Source organism: Engystomops pustulosus, chromosome 3, assembly GCF_040894005.1.
Source record: "Engystomops pustulosus chromosome 3, aEngPut4.maternal, whole genome shotgun sequence".
Lineage (NCBI taxonomy): Eukaryota > Metazoa > Chordata > Amphibia > Anura > Leptodactylidae > Engystomops > Engystomops pustulosus.
The window spans coordinates 233665733-233686632 of NC_092413.1; positions in this window are offsets into that span (position 1 = coordinate 233665733).

Below are 20900 nucleotides of genomic sequence, written 5' to 3' on the forward strand. Positions count from 1 at the left end.
GCCTGAGCTCTCTCCTGTCCCTGCTGTGACCAGCGCCTGAGCTCTCTGCTGTACCTGCTGTGACCTGCGCCTGAGCTCTCTGCTGACCCTGCTGTGACCAGCGCCTGAGCTCTCTTCTGTCCCTGCTGTGACCAGCGCCTGAGCTGTCTGCTGTCCCTGCTGTGACCTGCGCCTGAGCTCTCTGCTGTCCCTGTTTTGATCAGCGCCTGAGCTCTCTGCTGTCCCTGCTGTGACCAGCGCCTGAGCTCTCTGCTGCCCCTGCTGTGACCAGCACCTGAGCTCTCTGCTGTCCCTGCTGTGACCAGCGCCTGAGCTCTCTGCTGTCCCTGCTGTGACCAGTGCCTGAGCTCTCTGCTGTCCCTGCTGTGACCAGTGCCTGAGCTCTCTGCTGTCCCTGCTGTGACCAGCGCCTGAGCTCTCTGCTGTTCCTGCTGTGACCAGCGCCTAAGCTCTCTGCTGTCCCTGCTGTAACCAGTGCATGAGCTCTCTGCTGTCCCTGCTGTGAACCGTGCCTGAGCTCTCTGCTGTCCCTGCTGTGACCAGCGCCTGGGCTCTCTGCTGTCCCTGCTGTGACCAGCGCCTGAGCTCTCTGCTGTCCCTACTGTGACCAGTGCCTGAGCTCTCTGCTGTCCCTGCTGTGACCAGAGCTTGAGCTCTCTGCTGTCCCTGCTGTGAACAGCGCCTGAGCTCTCTGCTGTCCCTGCTGTGACCAGCGCCTGAGCTCTCTGCTGTCCCTGCTGTGACCAGCGCCTGAGCTCTCTGCTGTCCCTACTGTGACCAGTGCCTGAGCTCTCTGCTGTCCCTGCTGTGACCAGAGCTGGAGCTCTCTGCTGTCCCTGCTGTGACCAGCGCCTGAGCTCTCTCCTGTCCCTGCTGTGACCAGCGCCTGAGCTCTCTGCTGTCCCTGCTGTGACCTGCGCCTGAGCTCTCTGCTGACCCTGCTGTGACCAGCGCCTGAGCTCTCTCCTGTCCCTGCTGTGACCTGCGCCTGAGCTCTCTACTGCCCCTGCTGTGACCAGCGCCTGAGCTCTCTGCTGTCCCTGCTGTGACCAGCGCCTGAGCTCTCTGCTGCCCCTGCTGTGACCAGCACCTGAGCTCTCTGCTGTCCCTGCTGTGACCAGCGCCTGAGCTCTCTGCTGTCCCTGCTGTGACCAGTGCCTGAGCTCTCTGCTGTCCCTGCTGTGACCAGTGCCTGAGCTCTCTGCTGTCCCTGCTGTGACCAGCGCCTGAGCTCTCTGCTGTCCCTGCTGTGACCAGCGCCTAAGCTCTCTGCTGTCCCTGCTGTGACCAGTGCCTGAGCTCTCTGCTGTCCCTGCTGTGAACAGTGCCTGAGCTCTCTGCTGTCTCTGCTGTGACCAGCGCCTGAGCTCTCTGCTGTCCCTGCTGTGACCAGTGCCTGAGCTCTCTGCTGTCCCTGCTGTGAACAGCGCCTGAGCTCTCTGCTGTCCCTGCTGTGACCAGCGCCTGAGCTCTCTGCTGTCCCTGCTGTGACCAGTGCCTGAGCTCTCTGCTGTCCCTGCTGTGACCAGTGCCTGAGCTCTCTGCTGTCCCTGCTGTGACCAGCGCCTGAGCTCTCTGCTGTTCCTGCTGTGACCAGCGCCTGAGCTCTCTGCTGTCCCTACTGTGACCAGTGCCTGAGCTCTCTGCTGTCCCTGCTGTGACCAGTGCCTGAGCTCATTGCTGTCCCTGCTGTGACCAGCGCCTGAGCTCTCTGCTGTCCCTGCTGTGACCAGCACCTGAGCTCTCTGCTGTCCCTGCTGTGACCAGTGCCTGAGCTCTCTGCTGTCCCTGCTGAGACCAGCTCCTGAGCTCTCTGCTGTCCCTGCTGTGACCAGCGCCTGAGCTCTCTGCTGTCCCTGCTGTGACCAGTGCCTGAGCTCTCTGCTGTCCCTGCTGTGAACAGTGCCTGAGCTCTCTGCTGTCCCTGCTGTGACCAGGACCTGAGCTCTCTGCTGTTCCTGCCGTGACCAGCGCCTGAGCTCTCTGCTGTTCCTGCTGTGACCACTGCCTGAGCTCTCTGCTGTCCCTGCTGTGACCAGCGCCTGAGCTCTCTGCTGTCCCTACTGTGACCAGTGCCTGAGCTCTCTGCTGTCCCTGCTGTGACCAGCGCCTGAGCTCTCTGCTGTCCCTGCTGTGACCAGCGCCTGAGCTCTATGCTGTCCCTGCTGTGACCAGCGCCTAAGCTCTCTGCTGTCCCTGCTGTGACCAGTGCCTGAGCTCTCTGCTGTCCCTGCTGTGAACAGTGCCTGAGCTCTCTGCTGTCCCTGCTGTGACCAGCGCCTGAGCTCTCTGCTGTCCCTGCTGTGACCAGCGCCTGAGCTCTCTGCTGTCCCTACTGTGACCAGTGCCTGAGCTCTCTGCTGTCCCTGCTGTGACCAGAGCTTGAGCTCTCTGCTGTCCCTGCTGTGAAAAGTGCCTGAGCTCTCTGCTGTCCCTGCTGTGACCAGCGCCTGAGCTCTCTGCTGTCCCTGCTGTGACCAGCGCCTGAGCTCTCTGCTGTCCCTGCTGTGACCAGTGCCTGAGCTCATTGCTGTCCCTGCTGTGACCAGCGCCTGAGCTCTCTGCTGTCCCTGCTGTGACCAGCACCTGAGCTCTCTGCTGTCCCTGCTGTGACCAGGGCCTGAGCTCTCTACTGTCCCTGCTGTGACCAGCGCCTGAGCACTCTGCTGTCCCTGCTGTGACCAGGGCCTGAGCTCTCTGCTGTCCCTGCTTTGATCAGCGCCTGAGCTCTCTGCTGTCCCTGCTGTGTCCAGCGGCTGAGCTCTCTGCTGTCCCTGCTGTGACCAGCGCCTGAGCTCTCTGCTGTCCCTGCTGTGACCAGTGCCTGAGCTCATTGCTGTCCCTGCTGTGACCAGCGCCTGAGCTCTCTGCTGTCCCTGCTGTGACCAGCACCTGAGCTCTCTGCTGTCCCTGCTGTGACCAGGGCCTGAGCTCTCTACTGTCCCTGCTGTGACCAGCGCCTGAGCACTCTGCTGTCCCTGCTGTGACCAGGGCCTGAGCTCTCTGCTGTCCCTGCTTTGATCAGCGCCTGAGCTCTCTGCTGTCCCTGCTGTGTCCAGCGGCTGAGCTCTCTGCTGTCCCTGCTGTGTCCAGCGGCTGAGCTCTCTGCTGTCCCTGCTGTGACCAGCGCCTGAGCACTCTGCTGTCCCTGCTGTGACCAGCGCCTGAGCTCTCTGCTGTCCCTGCTGTGACCAGCACCTGAGCTCTCTGCTGTCCTTGCTGTAACCAGCGCCTGAGCTCTCTGCTGTCCCTGCTGTGACCAGCACCTGAGCTCTCTGCTGTCCCTGCTGTGACCAGCGCCTGAGCTCTCTGCTGTCCCTGCTGTGACCAGCGCCTGAGTTCTCTGCTGTCCCTGCTGTGACCAGCGCCTGAGCTCTCTGCTGTCCCTGCTGTGACCAGCGCCTGAGCACTCTGCTGTCTCTGCTGTGACCAGTGCCTGAGCATCCTTTTTATTGACCGGAGCCCAGGACTGGACAGCATATTCCAGGTGAGTGTGGACCAATGCCTTGTCCAGTGGTAATATTACTTCCCGATCAGAAAGCCCATACCACTTTTGATACATGACAAGATGCGCCTCAATTTGTTATTTAATTTATGATCTACTAGTCAACCAGGGATCCATTTTTTTTCCTCAATTTATCTTACGCTGACCTTTTAAAAGATCCTTAAAAATGCACAATGTGAGTTTCTGCCCATAAATTATTGCAAATTCTGGTTTTAACTTTATGATATTAACAATATTCATACCAAATACATGAAATTGCAGATAACTATAATGTAAGTGAAAATGGCCCTTAAAGACGCCTCTGATTGTATCACATTCTGTTATTCTGTAGGTCAATCGCTACTTAGAGACGGTGAATTTCACGACTCCTGGGGGGGAGGAGTTTTACTTCAGTGAGGATAGAAGCGCGGCTGCCCGATATGATTTAGAAAATTATTATATATCAAACAAATTGACCCAAAAAAGAACATTTGGATATTATAAAGATCAGCAATTTATCATAAATGACAGCGACGTTCACTGGGATCCAAGATTTACTCAGGTAGATTTTATTATAAATATTTGAAGGGAAACTGTACAAGGTCTTTTATTTTATAAGATATCAGCACTTACATGTCATTTATTATGCTGTATATAACACCATTTGCATCTCAAATACAAATCATTTAACAATAAATTACCGTATATACTCGTGTATAAGAAAAAAAAATTTTCTGAAAAACCTCACCTCGGCTTATACACCAGTCAATTAAAAAATAAAAAACTTAATACTCACCCTCCGGTGTCCGGATCCTTGGCGTGGCTCCCGATCTTCGGTGCGAGGCTCCCGATCTTCGGTGCGGTTCCCGGAGCCTCCTCTGCTCTCTTCTTTTGTCTCTCAGCGCCCGCCGGCAGGTTGCATTGACGCGACTCTGCCGGCTAGAGAAGAAAGTAGACAGAACCTGCCTGGAGCCGCTGCCGGGGATCGGGAGGCGCCATCGAGGATTGGGGGTGAGTATTAAGTTTTTTATTTTTAATGCACTTGGCAGGGGGCTGGCTGTATATTACATGGGGGGGTGGCTGTATACTATATGGGGCTGGCTGTATACTACTTGGAGCTGACTGTATACTACTTGGGGCTGGATGTATACTACATGGGGCTGGCTGTATACTACATGGGGCTGGCTGTATACTACATGGGGCTGGATGTATACTACATGGGGCTGGCTGTATACTACATGGGGCTGGCTGTATACTACATGGGGCTGGCTGTATACTACTTGGAGCTGACTGTATACTACTTGGGGCTGGATGTATACTACATGGGGCTGGCTGTATACTACATGGGGCTGGCTGTATACTACATGGGGGCTTGCCGGCTGTATACTACATGGGGACTGGCTGGCTGTATACTACTTGGGGCTGGCTGTATACTACAGGGGGCTGGCTAGCTGTATACTACACCCTCAGCTTATACTCGGCTTATACTCAGGTCGGCTTATACTCGAGAATATACAGTATACAGAAAATCACAATACAAACAGACTCCTCAGTTCACATCATTACTATACTGCAATATCAGCTTTGTGCTGCACACCTCTCTCATGGAGCTACAAACAGTCAAGGGTTGATCCAGTAAACCCAAATTGTAAAACATAGAAAATAAGTTCTGACCGGAGCTCCCGATTCCCTTGCTTCCATGTGTCCTTCTCTTCCAATATGTCAAAATAGAGCAGTTCACACTCCTCCAGCACAATTCCTGAATCCTCCGATAAGAATGTACCGCTATTCAGACCAACACTCCTGCGTTTTTCTTGTGACCTCCTCCGTATGCAACATATGTTGTGGTAGATCGCTGGAAGAAATTCCCCCGCAGATGGCGTAGTACAGTTTACACTCAGGATTTACTTAGATTAAAAACATACTCACAAAAGAGCGATAAAAATGCGCATATAAAACTCCAACATGGGACGCCAGCTACACGTTCTCGCCCGACCCTGGGTTTCGCCCGGTTTGGCTTCTTCTGGGGCGTTGCTAGCGTCCAGTCCCAATTACTCTTTAAACCCAACATATACTCTAACATTGAGAAACATTTATAAATATATATTTGCAACTTATTCGTTCCTATACTTTCACTGTAATTTTTTGTGCATTACTCTTTATAAAAGCAATTCCTCAACCATACATTGTTTATCCACTCTATTCATTTTATTCATAGACCACAATGCACCATTTTCCATATTAGCCAATCCTAATCTATGGTAGGGAATTCACACCATCCAATCCTCAGTCCCGCAGGCGACACACCTATTGGGGCACATTTACTTACCCGGTCCAGTCGCGATCCAACGGCGGGTTCTCCGGCGCTGATTCGGGTTCTGCCGGGATTCACTTAGGTCTGTGCGCCGATATTCACCAGGTGTCGCTCCTGCGCTGAGGTCCGCCGAAGTTCACCTGCTTTTTTCCGGTGTATGTGAGTGCTTGATCTTGCGACACAAATGGCTTTTTAAATTCTACGGTTTTTCCGAATCCTTCGGGTTGTCCGGTGGCCACGCCCCCCGATTTCTGTCGCGCGAAAGTCAATCGCGTGCGCCACAATCCAGTGAAATACAGCGCAAAGCGGAAATATTCGGGAAAAACCCGACGGATTCGCGGCTGCGGACCCTTAGTAAATGTGCCCCATTGTCTTACTTGTCTACGACACCTACAACGCCTAAATTTCCAATTTATAATTTGGGACTTGGTACCTGTGTATCAATCCCACAGGGAGTCCTATTTTATTTGCATCTTATTTCATCGGTATAAAATTGTTATTAGAAGGAGGTATATATCCAAATTTTATTGCACCCATACGATAGTACATCTAATCCTGTTGAGCTTTCCTCTCTCCCTAATGTACAGGGGTAGAGAATACAGCTCCACCCCACTGCCATAGGTTAATTCTATTGGGCCTTCATCTCTCCCTAATACACAGGGGCAGAGAACACAGCTCCACTGCACTGCCAAAATGCCAACCCTATGTATACCTCTAAGAATATGGAAACATGGAAAATATGGAAGCTGTTATTGCTGTATTTTTTGCTTGTTACAGGTCCAGAGTGTATGCACTGCTCTCCTATATTTTGAGAGAGTTCAATTAATCTGTACTACATCTATTGTGATTTTTTTCGGAATAGTGAAAGAAATGGATGTATTTGAATTTCGAAATGTAAACTTATCAGAATTTCCAAGTTTCTTTCACAATCAAATGGAATCAAGTCTCCAAACAGATGATCTGGAAAGTAATTTTCGAAACTTGGAATTTCTGATGATAAAGGAATTGAATATATTGTGGGATGTAGCGTCTTTGGAGAATTTTTTAAAGGAGGAAATGATACCTGAGGGTTTAAGGTGGCAACTACCACTGAATACAGACATAAATGATACACATGAGCATAAAGCCTGGGAAAAACTATTAAGCCAGTGCTCATCTAGTATAATGAGATTCATAATTGATGTTAGGAAAAGGAAACTAGAAAGCATCAATGGGAATATTGAGGAATTTAAAACAAAGCTAGAACCCTTTAAAGGGTTGGAAGACTACATCGAGTTATCCTCCTTATGCCAAAAGAATGTAAAAAAAGTAGAGCATGAGATAAAAGCAAGAAAGTTTAAAAAACTCAACAAAATTAAGAAAGATTATGCGGAGAATAATGTATATAGATGGAATAAGAGAATGGTGGACGACAGCACAAAGAATGATGCCGATAGGAAAAATCCTAGGGAAGAAAAGGAGATTACCCACTATACAGACAATGTGAATAGGACTAGGAGTGTAAAAACGAATGAAGGGAATCATCAAAGTACACTCAGGAGGAGGGAGAGCCAAGGATATGATATCCAGTATGATAGAGGCTTTCATGAGTTTAGGAGAAACAGATATGAGAAAAGGAATAATTATTATGATAGAGGGTACCTACGGGCCGATACGTACGAAAGAAAAAACCCGTATAATGGGAGAAATCATAATAACTATAACACCCAGAACTATAGCCATTATGATAGATACACAACAGGACAACAAAGCAGATTTTTTACCCCGAGAAAAGAGTGGAGAAATGAATATGTCTCCGAAGCCAGGGGAGTTAACTTTGCATCACAAAATAGGTTTGCTCCTCTAGCAGCATATGAGGAAAGCCCAAATAGAAATAGACAAAATTTTCCCCATCAGAAAATTGGAGACGGACATCGAGACAGTGTAAGGATGGGCAAAAGAAAACTAGAGGATGGGGGAGACGAAGGAAACAACACAACAGAGAAAAAAAGGACAAAGGAGACTTAGATCAATCAGGGATATTTAACCTCAGCTCTGTACAATTGTCTGACGACCATATAACACTTTTGAATAAAGGTATAAAGTATGCGCCTGAGTCCAAAATGGACAAATTCCAAACCTATATAGACATTAATAAGTATGTGAGAAGCATCAATTTGAAAAAATACTTTATTAATAAAAATCCAATCAATGTAAATAATAATACTAGCTATACAGGATTAAGGAATAAATCAGATTTTATTCCACCACCTATGGGAAATAATGAGTGCATTGATACATTCAAAAGACTAGTATTGAGGGACTTTGAAAATTTAAAAAGAGAAAACTGGAAGGATAATCTAACGAAAGGTGAAAGAATAGCACTAAAAGAACTGAGAGAGAACAAAAATATAATTATCAAAAATGCTGATAAAGGGGGGGGGGGGATAGTTCTACTTAATAAGATAGATTATGATAAAGAAATGTACAGACAACTAAGTGACAATCAAACATACAATAAATTGAAGGGTGACCCTACAAATGAATATAAAAAAGACCTCACTAAGCTTTTGGAATGGGGTAAAGAGCAAGGGATCATCAACGACAGGGAATTTGCCTATTTAAATATACAAGTTCCGAGGATACCAGTAATATATTATTTGCCCAAAATGCATAAAGACCCTATAAATCCTCCGAGGCGTCCCATAGTATCGGGGATTAACTCCGTCACCTGCCGTTTAGGTGAATATGTGGATATACACCTTCAACCATTGGTGAAAAAAATGAAATCTTACCTTAGGGCAGTGTTTCTCAACCTTTTTAATGCTGTGACCCCGCAATACAGTTCCTTATGTTGCGGTGACCCCAAACCACGTACAAGACTATAACGACTATAATACTGCCCCATATGTACAAGAATATAACTACTATAATACTGCCTCCTATGTACAAGAATATAACTACTATAATACTGCCCCATATGTACAAGAATATAACTACTATAATACTGCCCCCTATGTACAAGAATATAACTACTATAATACTGCCCCCCTATGTACAGAAATATAACTACTATAATACTGCCCCCTATGTACAGGAATATAACTACTATAATACTGCCCCCTATGTACAGGGATATAACTACTATAATACTGCCTCCTATGTACAGGAATATAACTACTATAATACTGCCCCCTGTGTACAAGAATATAACTACTATAATACTGCCCCCTATGTACAGGAATATAACTACTATAATACTACCCCCTATGTACAGGAATATAACTACTATAATACTGACCCCTATGTACAGGAATATAACTACTATAATACTGCCCCCTATGTACAAGAATATAACTACTATAATACTGCCTCCTATGTACAAGAATATAACTACTATAATACTGCCCCCTATGTACAAGAATATAACTACTATAATACTGCCCCCTATGTACAGGAATATAACTACTATAATACTGCCCCCTATGTACAGGAATATAACTACTATAATACTGCCTCCTATGTACAGGAATATAACTACTATAATACTGCCCCCTATGTACAGGAATATATCTACTATAATACTGCCCCCTATGTACAGGAATATAACTACTATAATACTGCCCCCTATGTACAGGGATATAACTACTATAATACTGCCCCCTATGTACAGGGATATAACTACTATAATACTGCCCCCTATGTACAGGAATATAACTACTATAATACTGCCCCCTATGTACAGGAATATAACTACTATAATACTGCCCCCTATGTACAGGAATATAACTACTATAATACTGCTCCCTATTTACAAGAATATAACTACTATAATACTGCCCCCTATGTACAAGAATATAACTCTAATAATACTGCCCCTATGTACAAGAATATAACTACTATAATACTGCCCCCTATGTACAGGAATATAACTACTATAATACTGCTCCCTATTTACAAGAATATAACTACTATAATACTGCCCCCTATGTACAAGAATATAACTCTAATAATACTGCCCCTATGTACAAGAATATAACTCTAATAATACTGCCCCCTATGTACAGGAATATAACTACTATAATACTGCCCCCTATGTACAGGAATATAACTACTATAATACTGCTCCCTATTTACAAGAAAATAACTACTATAATACTGCCCCCTATGTACAGGAATATAACTACTATAACACTGCCCCCTATGTACAGGAATATAACTACTATAATACTGCCCCTATGTACAGGAATATAACTACTATAATACTGCCCCCTATGTACAGGAATATAACTACTATAATACTGCCCCCTATGTACAGGAATATAACTACTATAATACTGCCCCCTATGTACAGGAATATAACTACTATAATACTGCCCCCTATGTACAAGAATATAACTACTATAATACTGCCCTCTATGTACAGGAATATAACTACTATAATACTGCCCCCTATGTACAGGAATATAACTACTATAATACTGCCCCCTATGTACAAGAATATAACTACTATAATACTGCCCCCTATGTACAGGAATATAACTACTATAATACTGCCTCCTATGTACAGGGATATAACTACTATAATACTGCCCCCTATGTACAAGAATATAACTACTATAATACTGCCCCCTATGTACAAGAATATAACTACTATAATACTGCCCCATATGTACAGGAATATAATTACTATAATACTGCCTCCTATGTACAAGAATATAACTACTATAATACTGCCCCTATGTACAGGAATATAACTACTATAATACTGCCCCCTATGTACAAGAATATAACTACTATAATACTGCCCCCTATGTACAGGAATATAACTACTATAATACTGCCCCCTATGTACAGGAATATAACTACTATAATACTGCCCCTATGTAGAGGAATATAACTACTATAATACTGCCCCCCATGTACAAGAATATAACTACTATAATACTGTCTCCTATGTACAGGAATATAACTACTATAATACTGCCCCTATGTACAAGAATATAACTACTATAATACTGCCCCCTATGTACAGGAATATAACTACTATAATACTGCCCCCTATGTACAAGAATATAACTCTAATAATACTGCCCCCTATGTACAGGAATATAACTACTATAATACTGCCCCCTATGTACAGGAATATAACTGCTATAATACTGCCCCTATGTACAGGAATATAACTACTATAATACTGCCCCTATGTACAAGAATATAACTACTATAATACTGCCCCCTATGTACAAGAATATAACTACTATAATACTGTCCCTATGTACAGGAATATAACTACTATAATACTGTCCCTATGTACAGGAATATAACTACTATAATACTGCCCCCTATGTACAGGAATATAACTACTATAATACTGCCCCCTATGTACAAGAATATAACTACTATAATACTGCCCCCTATGTACAGGAATATAACTGCTATAATACTGTCCCCTATGTACAAGAATATAACTACTATAATACTGTCCCCTATGTACAGGAATATAACTGCTATAATACTGTCCCCTATGTACAAGAATATAACTACTATAATACTGTCCCCTATGTACAGGAATATAACTGCTATAATACTGTCCCCTATGTACAGGAATATAACTACTATAATACTGTCCCCCCTCCCCCAGTTTTGGTTCCTCCATTTGCTGCCCCAGTTGTAGTGCCCCCCCCTCCTGCCCCCAATTCTAGCCCCCCCTCCAGTCTCCAGTTTTGCCCCTTCTCCTGTCCCCAGTTCTAGTGCTTCCCCTCCTGCTGCTTCAGGTTCTACTCACTGTGAGCAGAGCAGTCTGTTCCGCGGGAGTCTGTATAGAGGAGGAGCCAGAGGGTCATGTGATGATGACATCACCACAGGCCCTCAAGCTTCCCCTGTATACAGCAGGAAGGTCCTCAAGCAGTGAGTTATTACACTTTATACTCCGTTTTTGCCGCAAATCGCGGCAAAAACGTAATAGGATCGCGACCCCTGTGTTTTGGTCGTTCGACCCCCTCTGGGGTCGCGACCCACAGGTTGAGAAACGCTGCCTTAGGGACTCACAACACCTGTTGGATATCTTGAAAAATGTAAATGTGGGGTTCGACAATGATATTCTATTATGTACGTGTGATGTATCTTCACTGTATACATCTATTCCCCAAAAATTAGGAGTTAGGGCTATGAAAACAAAACTGGAAGGAATTATGGAGATCGACTGGCAAAAGAGATATTTTTTGCTAGAAGGAATAAAATTTTGTTTGGAGCACAATTATTTTTGGTTCGATGAGGGCTTCTATGTACAGGTTGGCGGAACGGCCATGGGGGCTAAATTTGCTCCGTCGTTTGCCAACCTGTACATGGAAAAATGGGAAGAGGAATTTATTTTTAATGAGGAAAATGAATTTAGAGATAATATTGTTTTATACAATCGATACATTGATGATTGCATTATAATATGGAAGGGTACGCACAGGAAATTTGGGGAGTTTATGAGATATATAAATATAAATGAATATAATTTGAAATTCACACATGATAAAAATTCAGAGAGTATACACTTTTTAGATCTAGAGTTATTTCGTGAAGGAGACACAATTAAAAGTAGAAACTATTTCAAACCTATAGACGTAAATAGTTTTATTCAATTTGATAGCTGTCACCATAAACCTTGGATAAAAAATATTCCTAGGGGTCAGATGAAAAGGATTGAAAAGAACTGCACAAACGATCAAGATAAAATAATCAGGAATTATAAAAGATTAGAGAAAGGGGTTACCCGGAGGACTTATTTTTAGAAAAAGAACCTGTAAAACGGCTACTGGAAGAGGGTAAAATCAACCCCCCATTTATCACCGGCTATTCTAAAGAAGCACTGAGGGTTAAGTCTATCTTACAGAAATATTGGCATATAATAAAGAGTGACCCAGTGATAGGGGCACATCTTTCAGAAAGACCATGGACGCTATTCCGTAAAGCTCCTTCATTAAAGGATATGTTAACCAATAGTTATATAAGGAACGAAAAAGATACATTTAATAATTCGGTAAACAATGTCTTTGTGCACTGTGGTAGGTGTAAGGCATGTAAGGAAACAAGATCGCACATTAGAACACAGGGAGACGCTCCTAAGGTGAATGGATGGGAAATCACACTGAAAAGCAACATGAATTGCGATACAACCAATGTAGTGCACCTGATGGTTTGTCCGTGCGATAAAGGTTATGCAGGGAGAACAGGTCGCTAGTTAAAAACAAGAATTGCGGAACATTGCCGCAATATAAGAAAAGGGGTGAGTAGTCACAGTGTGTCTGCACATTTTAAGAGAGTACACAATTCAAACCCGAACGGGATGCGTTTTTGGGCAATAGAGGAAATTAAAGCACATTGGCGAGGGGAACATATTAATATCAAGCTAAGTAGAAGGGAGGGATTCTGGATACACAAATTGGGAACACTTACACCAGGGGGGTTGAATATAGACTTTGAACTTAAATGTTTTTTAAAGGAAGGTTGACATTGTCCATTGACAAGTTTGGAGATAATAGGATTGTCAATGTTCTGTATGTTTCCGTATTCTTCAGAGGTATACATAGGGTTGGCATTTTGACAGTGCAGTGGAGCTGTGTTCTGTGCCCCTGTGTATTAGGGAGAGATGAAGGCCCAATAGAATTAACCTATGGCAGTGGGGTGGAGCTGTATTCTCTACCCCTGTACATTAGGGAGAGAGGAAAGCTCAACAGGATTAGATGTACTATCGTATGGGTGCAATAAAATTTGGATATATACCTCCTTCTAATTACATTTTTATAACGATGAAATATGATGCAAATAAAATAGGACTCCCTGTGGGATTGATACACAGGTACCAAGTCCCAAATTATAAATTGGAAATTTAGGCGCTGTAGGTGTCGTAGACAAGTAAGACAATAGGTGTGTCGCCTGCGGGGCTGAGGATTGGATGGTGTGAATTCCCTACCATAGATTAGGATTGGCTAATATGGAAAATGGTGCATTGTGGTCTATGAATAAAATGAATAGAGTGGATAAACAATGTATGGTTGAGGAATTGCTTTTATAAAGAGTAATGCACAAAAAATTACAGTGAAAGTATAGGAACGAATAAGTTGTAAATATATATTTATAAATGTTTCTCAATGTTAGAGTATATGTTGGGTTTAAAGAGTAATTGGGACTGGACGCTAGCAACGCCCCAGAAGAAGCCAAACCGGGCGAATCCCAGGGTCGGGCGAGAACGTGTAGCTGGCGTCCCATATTGGAGTTTTATATGCGCATTTTTATCGCTCTTTTGTGAGTATGTTTTTAATCTAAGTAAATCCTGAGTGTAAACTGCACTACGCTATCTGCGGGGGAATTTCTTCCAGCGATCTACCGCAACATATGTTGCATACGGAGGAGGTCACAAGAAAAACGCAGGAGTGTTGGTCTGAATAGCGGTACATTCTTATCGGAGGATTCAGGAATTTGTGCTGGAGGAGTGTGAACTGCTCTATTTTGACATATTGGAAGAGAAGGACACACGGAAGCAAGGGAATCGGGAGCTCCGGTCAGAACTTATTTTCTACTCATTACTATACTGTGTGTTTATGTTTCATTGCAATTGTTTTGTTCATTACCATGGCTAGAACTTTTGCGTCTTCATCATGTCGGCTTGTAATTCGTAGCCTCCATTAAAGTGCCTTTTAAACTTTCTGTATGGTACCATTTAGTATATTGAAACTTAGTCATTTGTACCGGCAGCTCAATTTGTGTGAAGTTCACTAATATGAACTTTTTCCACTTTCGGAAAAATTTTGTTCCAGTGTCCCTTTTCCTTTCTGCCTCGATTTTGTCTGGTCTGGTTAATAAGCTCTTGTATAGAAGGAGTGGTAGCCTGTAACCTGTGGTTGAGCAGACACCTCTTTGCTCTGTTTAATAAAACATATGTCAATGGAGATACCTTCAGTGCTCTTTCCAAGTCATCTGACAGAAGGGGGGAAGCATGGAACAAAAGAGACAAAGGAGTTGTCTCCCAATACTTTTGTACTGGTGGACATTGCTATAGGTCATGTAATGCCTACATCTGGCATTACAGGCAGCTCATAAGTCTCTCTGGTTTTTCAGGGAGGCAGACTGAAGGCATACATTGCATTGTTAGTCATTTCATGGGTTTCTCTCCATCGTTCATTTATTAAATGTTTTCTGGTCAAAAGCTCTGTGACATCTGCATTATTCAATTTTCTCTCCCAGTAGGAGTTTTTCATTTTATCAGATTCTGCTTTTTTATTTCCAAATATTCTATGTAATATAGAAATAGAGAAGTTTGCTGTGGCTGGGCCTATCCACTTTTCAAACCCATTAGTGCCAATTTCGGTAGCTATGGAGTGCATCCACGAGTTGCAATGCCAGGATCAGTGGTAGTGGATCCTCTAGACCATCGCAGACAATGATGTAATCTGACACCTGGGACAGGAGTGGCCCCCGGTTTTCACCAGAGCCAGCCGCAAAGGGGTTGGACTTGCTGCGGCGTGGTACCACCAGGTCATTCCACAGGCCTAACTTCGTCCATGGTGGTGGCCAAGGCGAAGTACAGAATCGTGTGGCAGAAGCGTGGTCGGGGACAGGAAGAAGATTGAGACAGGAAGCACAGGATCGGAGTTGGGAACGTAGCGGAAGGTCAGGAGGGGCAGCACAGAAGTGAAGTCAGGAACGGAATCGAGGTCGACAGTGGGAAATCAGGATAATCGCCCAGGACATTGCTTTCTCTAAGGCTATGAGGCAAAAAGATCCCGCAGGATGGGGCTGGGAATTTATCTGGAAAGGCAGCTGGCCAGTGCCAGTTATTGGTGCGCTGGCCCGTTACAGTGTGCGCGCCCTAGGCGGGGAGTATGCGCAGAAAACACAGATGGAACCCGACGAGGTGAGTAGCGCAGCGAGCCACAAAGAGGTACACAGGTGTCGTAGAGCACCCATGACAGTGCCCCCCCCCCTTCGGCCTCCCCCTCTTCTTGGCGTGAAGGTACCTCTGAAGAACACTATGATCCAGAATGTTGTATTCTGGCTCCCAAGAGATCTCCTCTGTCCCAAATCCCTTCCAGTCAACAAGAAAGAACCACTTCCCTCTGACTGGCTTCACACCCAGGAGCTCTTTCATCTCATAGACATCAGAGGAATCTGCCTAAGAAGCTGGAGGTGGTACTTGCCAGGAGAAGCAGTTCAGGATGACAGGCTTCATAAGGGAGACATGGAAGGAGTTTGGGATTCGCATGGTAAGAGGAAGGCGCAGCTTATAGGCCATGGTGTTGATGCCTTTCAGCACCTCGAATGGACCCAGATAGCGAGGACCAAGCTCGTAGCTGGGAATCTTCAGACGTATCTTAAAGACAGCCACACTTTATCACCTGGGAAGAAGACTGGAAGGAGGCCTGCGTCTCTTGTCGGTCTGGTTTTGGTGGAGGTGGACGCCCGTGTTTGCTCCAAGATAAATCTGAGGTCTTGAACCAATTCCTCCACGGCAGGAACATCAAAAGGCACTGATAAGGTGGGCGTCCATAGACAACAAAGAAGGGAGCGGCACCGGCAGATTCAGAGTCCAGACAATTATATGAAAATTCTGCCCAAGGTATGAGGGTAGAGCAATTGTCCTGACGAGCATGGCCAAAGTGCTGTAGCTAGCAGCCCAGAGTCTCGTTGACCCTCTTCACTTGTCCGTTAGTCTGTGGATGATAGGCAGAAGAGAAGTCCAGCTTAACTTGTAGTTGGCTGCACAAGGAATGCCAGAACTTGGAAACAAACTGGACCTCGGTCCGAGACGATGTGTTGAGGAAGCCCATGAAGCCAAAAGATGTAAAGAAAAAACAAGCTGGCAAGACGTGGAGCTGACAGCAGACCTGGCAGAGTCACAAAGTGGGACACCTTGGAGAACCGATCCGTTACCATCCAGATGACTGTATTACTGTAAGAAGATGGGAGATCCATAATAAAGTTCATGGCTATGTGAGTTCACGGGCAATTGGGTATTGGAAACAACTGGAGCAGACCTGCTGGCTTGCAACGTGACAGCTTGTTATGGGCACAGGAAGCACAGGAACTCACAAAATCTTGAATGTCCTTGACCAGATCTGGCCATCAGTAACGAGATATGAGAGCGATAGACCTCTGCACCCCAGGGTGCCCTGCCACAAGAGAGGTCCACAGGAGCAGCAACAACCAGACGTTCCAGAGAAATGATATGACAAGGAGCCAGTTCTTTCCCAACAACAGAGCCATGAGAAAGAGAAAGTGAATGAAGAATTAGAACCAGGAAAAGAAGAGGGACCAGCGAGCCTCTCGAGGATTGAGACGCTGAGCGGTCTGGAGGTACAGGAGATTCTTGTGGTCAATGTAGATAAAGACCACTAGCTGTAATGTAAAAATCTTGGTGTGCTGCACACTTGGCTCCTAGGAGCTGACAACGGCTCAGAACCAGCCCACAGAAGGTCCCACAATTGAAACAAAAAAAAAAAACTGAGGAAAATTTACTCTGACCGGAGCTCCAATGATCCTTCTATAAGTCCTTTATAATCCAATAAAGTGCATTGCTTGATGTATCAATATTGCACGTCTCCATAGATCTCCGGCAAGAATAGGTCACCATTCAGACCAAATCCTTCGCATTTTCTAATCCTCCTTCATCACCATTTAACTTTAAGGCAATTTCACTGGAAGAAAATACTCATCTGTGTGCATTGATCCCAAGTGTGTGCAGTGTTCTAAGTGTGACTTACGTTTAAGGGACTTAAGTTTGAGGGGCTTTAGCAGGTAACTGCTGTATTTTGTTACTTTGACTGTAAATTCTTCTTTCCGTGCATATTTCTATTGTAATCCCCATTAGAACAATGGACTCCATAAGTGGCATTGCTACACAGTGTACATCCTGTGCCATGTATGCTTTCCTTGAACAGCCGTTCGAGGGGGAATACTGCTGTGTGGGGTGTGTGAGGGGGTATATACTGCTGTGTGGGATGTGTGAGGGGTATATACTGCTGTGTGGGGAGTGTGAGGGGGTATATACTGCTGTGTGGGGTGTGTGAAAATTGCTCATCTGGAAGCCCAGATTCTGGATCTGAATGAGCAAGGTTCAAGGCTGCGGGCAATTGACAATATGGAGCGAAGTTTGCTGCTCCTGGAGCACAAACTCTCTGGGGTAGATGGGGGTGGGGAGGGAAGTATGGAGGTGCAGAGTGAGGGGGCAGATGGGTGTGAGGAGGGAAGTATGGAGGTGCAGAGTGAGGGGGCAGCTAGTTGGGTAACATGTAGAAGGCGGGGTAGAGGGAAGAGTTGTAGGGAGTCTAGTCCTGATCTGGTGCACCCCAATAAGTTTGCCAGGCTGGCGGATGAGGGGGATATCAGCTCTGGGGTAGCAATGCTGCAGCAAGACGTGGCCTCTAGCAACCAGGGGACTGTCTGCTCCAGAAAGAAGGGTAATGGGAGCACAGGCAAGGTCAGACAGGTGCTGGTAGTGGGAGATTTGATTATTAGGGGAACACACAGGGCAATCTGTCACAAAGACCGTGCATAGAGAACAGTGTGTTGTTTGCCGGGTGCTCGGGTTCGGCATGTTGCGGATCGGGTTGACAGATTACTGGGAGGGGCTGGTGAGGAACCAGCGGTCATGGTCCACATTGGCACTAATGACAAAGTAAGAGGTAGGTGGAAGGTCCTTTAAAAATGATTTCAGGGATTTAGGAAATAAGCTCAGGGCAAGGAACTCAAAGGTAGTTTTCTCCGAAATACTGCCTGTACCACGTGCCACACCAGAAAGGCAGCGGGAGATCAGGGAGGTAAATAAGTGGCTCCAGAGCTGGTGTAGGAAGGAGGGTTTTGGGTTCATGGAGAACTGGACTGACTTTTCTGTCGGCTACAGGCTCTACAGTAGGGATGGGCTGCACCTCAATGGGGAGGGTGCAGCTGTTCTGGGGGAAAAAATGGCTAGAAGGTTGGAGGACCTGGGGGAGGGCAAGTACACTTGTGCAGGGCAAATAGACAGTGTAGATAGAGAGCTGGGAAGAGTCATAGTCCATGGGGGAGGAAGGGTGGGGGCTGTAATGAGATTGGGGAATAAGAACAAAAGGAATACGGACAGGGAAAACCATATAAAGTGCATGTACACAAATGCCAGAAGCCTCACAAACACAATGGAGGAACTGGAACTCTTGATGTTGGAGCAGAAATATGATATAGTGGGTATCAGCGAGACATGGCTGGACAGTAGCTATGACTGGGCTGTTACTATAGATGGTTATAGTCTTTTTAGAAAGGATTGTATAAATAGACAAGGGGGAGGGGTTTGTTTATATGTGAATTCTTGCCTCAAGCCTGTCTTGCGAGATGACATCAGTAACGCAAATGTGGAGTCCCTATGGGTGGAGATAAGGGGAGAGAAAAAGAATAATAAAATATTACTAGGGGTTTGTTATAAGGCTCCAAATATAATGGAGGCAGCAGAGGAAATGCTGATAAGTCACAAGGATGCAGCTTCACTTATCATGGGGGACTTCAATTACCCAGATATTGACTGGGGGGCAGAAACATGCAGGTCCTTCAAAGGTAGCAGGTTCTTGTCAACAACAAAAGACAATTACCTGTCGCAACTAGTCCTGGAGCCAACAAGAGGGGGGGGCACTGCTGGACCTTATCCTAACCAACAGACCTGATAGGATATCAAAACTACAGGTTGTGGGGAACCTGGGGAATAGTGATCATAATATCATTGATTTTGTATTACGCTTTACTAAGAGCGTTAGGGAAGGGGCAACCAACACTCTAAACTTCAGGAGGGCAAATTTTCAGCAACTAAGGGAAGACCTTAAAGGCATAGACTGGTATAATGTTCACAAAGACAAAAGCCCCCCCCCCCCCCCCCCAAAAAAAAAATGGGACTTTTTCTTATATATTCTGAAAAAGTCCTGTGAAAAACACAAACCATATGGGAAAAAGCATAAGAGGAACAAGAAAAAGTCAATGTGGCTACCTAGTCTTGTAAGGAAAGCAATAAAGCAATGCGGATGAGGTTATATGCCCCCCCTTCCTCACGCAGATCAAGCTTGGTAAAAACCTTGGCTCCCCGCGACATGGCCGTGTTTTCAGGCACAGATAATGGGTATAACTGACCACGTGGAAAAGATGTACCTGGCAGCAGGTCAATGGGGCAGTCATGGGGACGGAACGGTGGCAGAATCTCCTCTTGCTTATAAGAGAAAACATCTGCAAAGTCCTTATAAGAAGTGGGAAGACCTGTAAGGTGCTTGGAGGAGCCCGGAGACGACATGGCAGGCACCGGATGGAGAGCCATGAGATAGTGAGAATGGCACTCTGGTCCCCAACAAAGTATTTCTTAAGTCAGCCAGTCGAGCACAGGAGCATGTTGCTGCAGCCATGGAAGGCCCAAAAGCACTGGTCACGTAGCCTGGGGGAGCACATAAAATGACAGTCTCTTCTTGTGCAATGCCCAGATTTGCAGAGACAGAGGCTCCGTACGATACTGAACCGGGTCATGGATAATCTGTCCACTGATGGAAGAGATAACCAGCAACTTCTCTAGGCAGACCACAGGAAAGTAATGCTGGGAGACCAAGGTAGCATTCACAAAATTCCAGGAAGGCAAATACTTGAACCCAGCCTGTTCCAAAACTGAGAAGAACAGGAACATTCAAACGCGGAGAAACTTTGGTACCTTAGGTACGGGCGTTTCCTAAACGCTGTGGATGGACAGGACAAGATGTAAGAAAGTGCTCTGAGTTGGCACAATAGAGGCAGAGATTCCCCTGTCTTCGTCTGGAATGTTCTTGGCAAGACAGACGAGCGCTATCCATCTGCATCGATTCCTCTGCAACAGGCACGGAAGATGGCTGAGGTGGTCTTTGGAAGACTGGAGCTAGACGTGGCAGATGACGTTGCTGCTCAGAATGCTCAGCAAACCAGATGTCTACCTGAGTGGCCAGAGAGATTAGATCACTCAGCTTAGATGGTAGGTCCCGTGCAGACAGGGCGTCTTTGATCTGACCAGACAGTCCCTTTTTAAACAGTGCAGTCTCCGCAGAAGATACCTGGGCAGGTTCCCCAAAGACAGACCGGAATTCAGCAAGGAATGCAGTC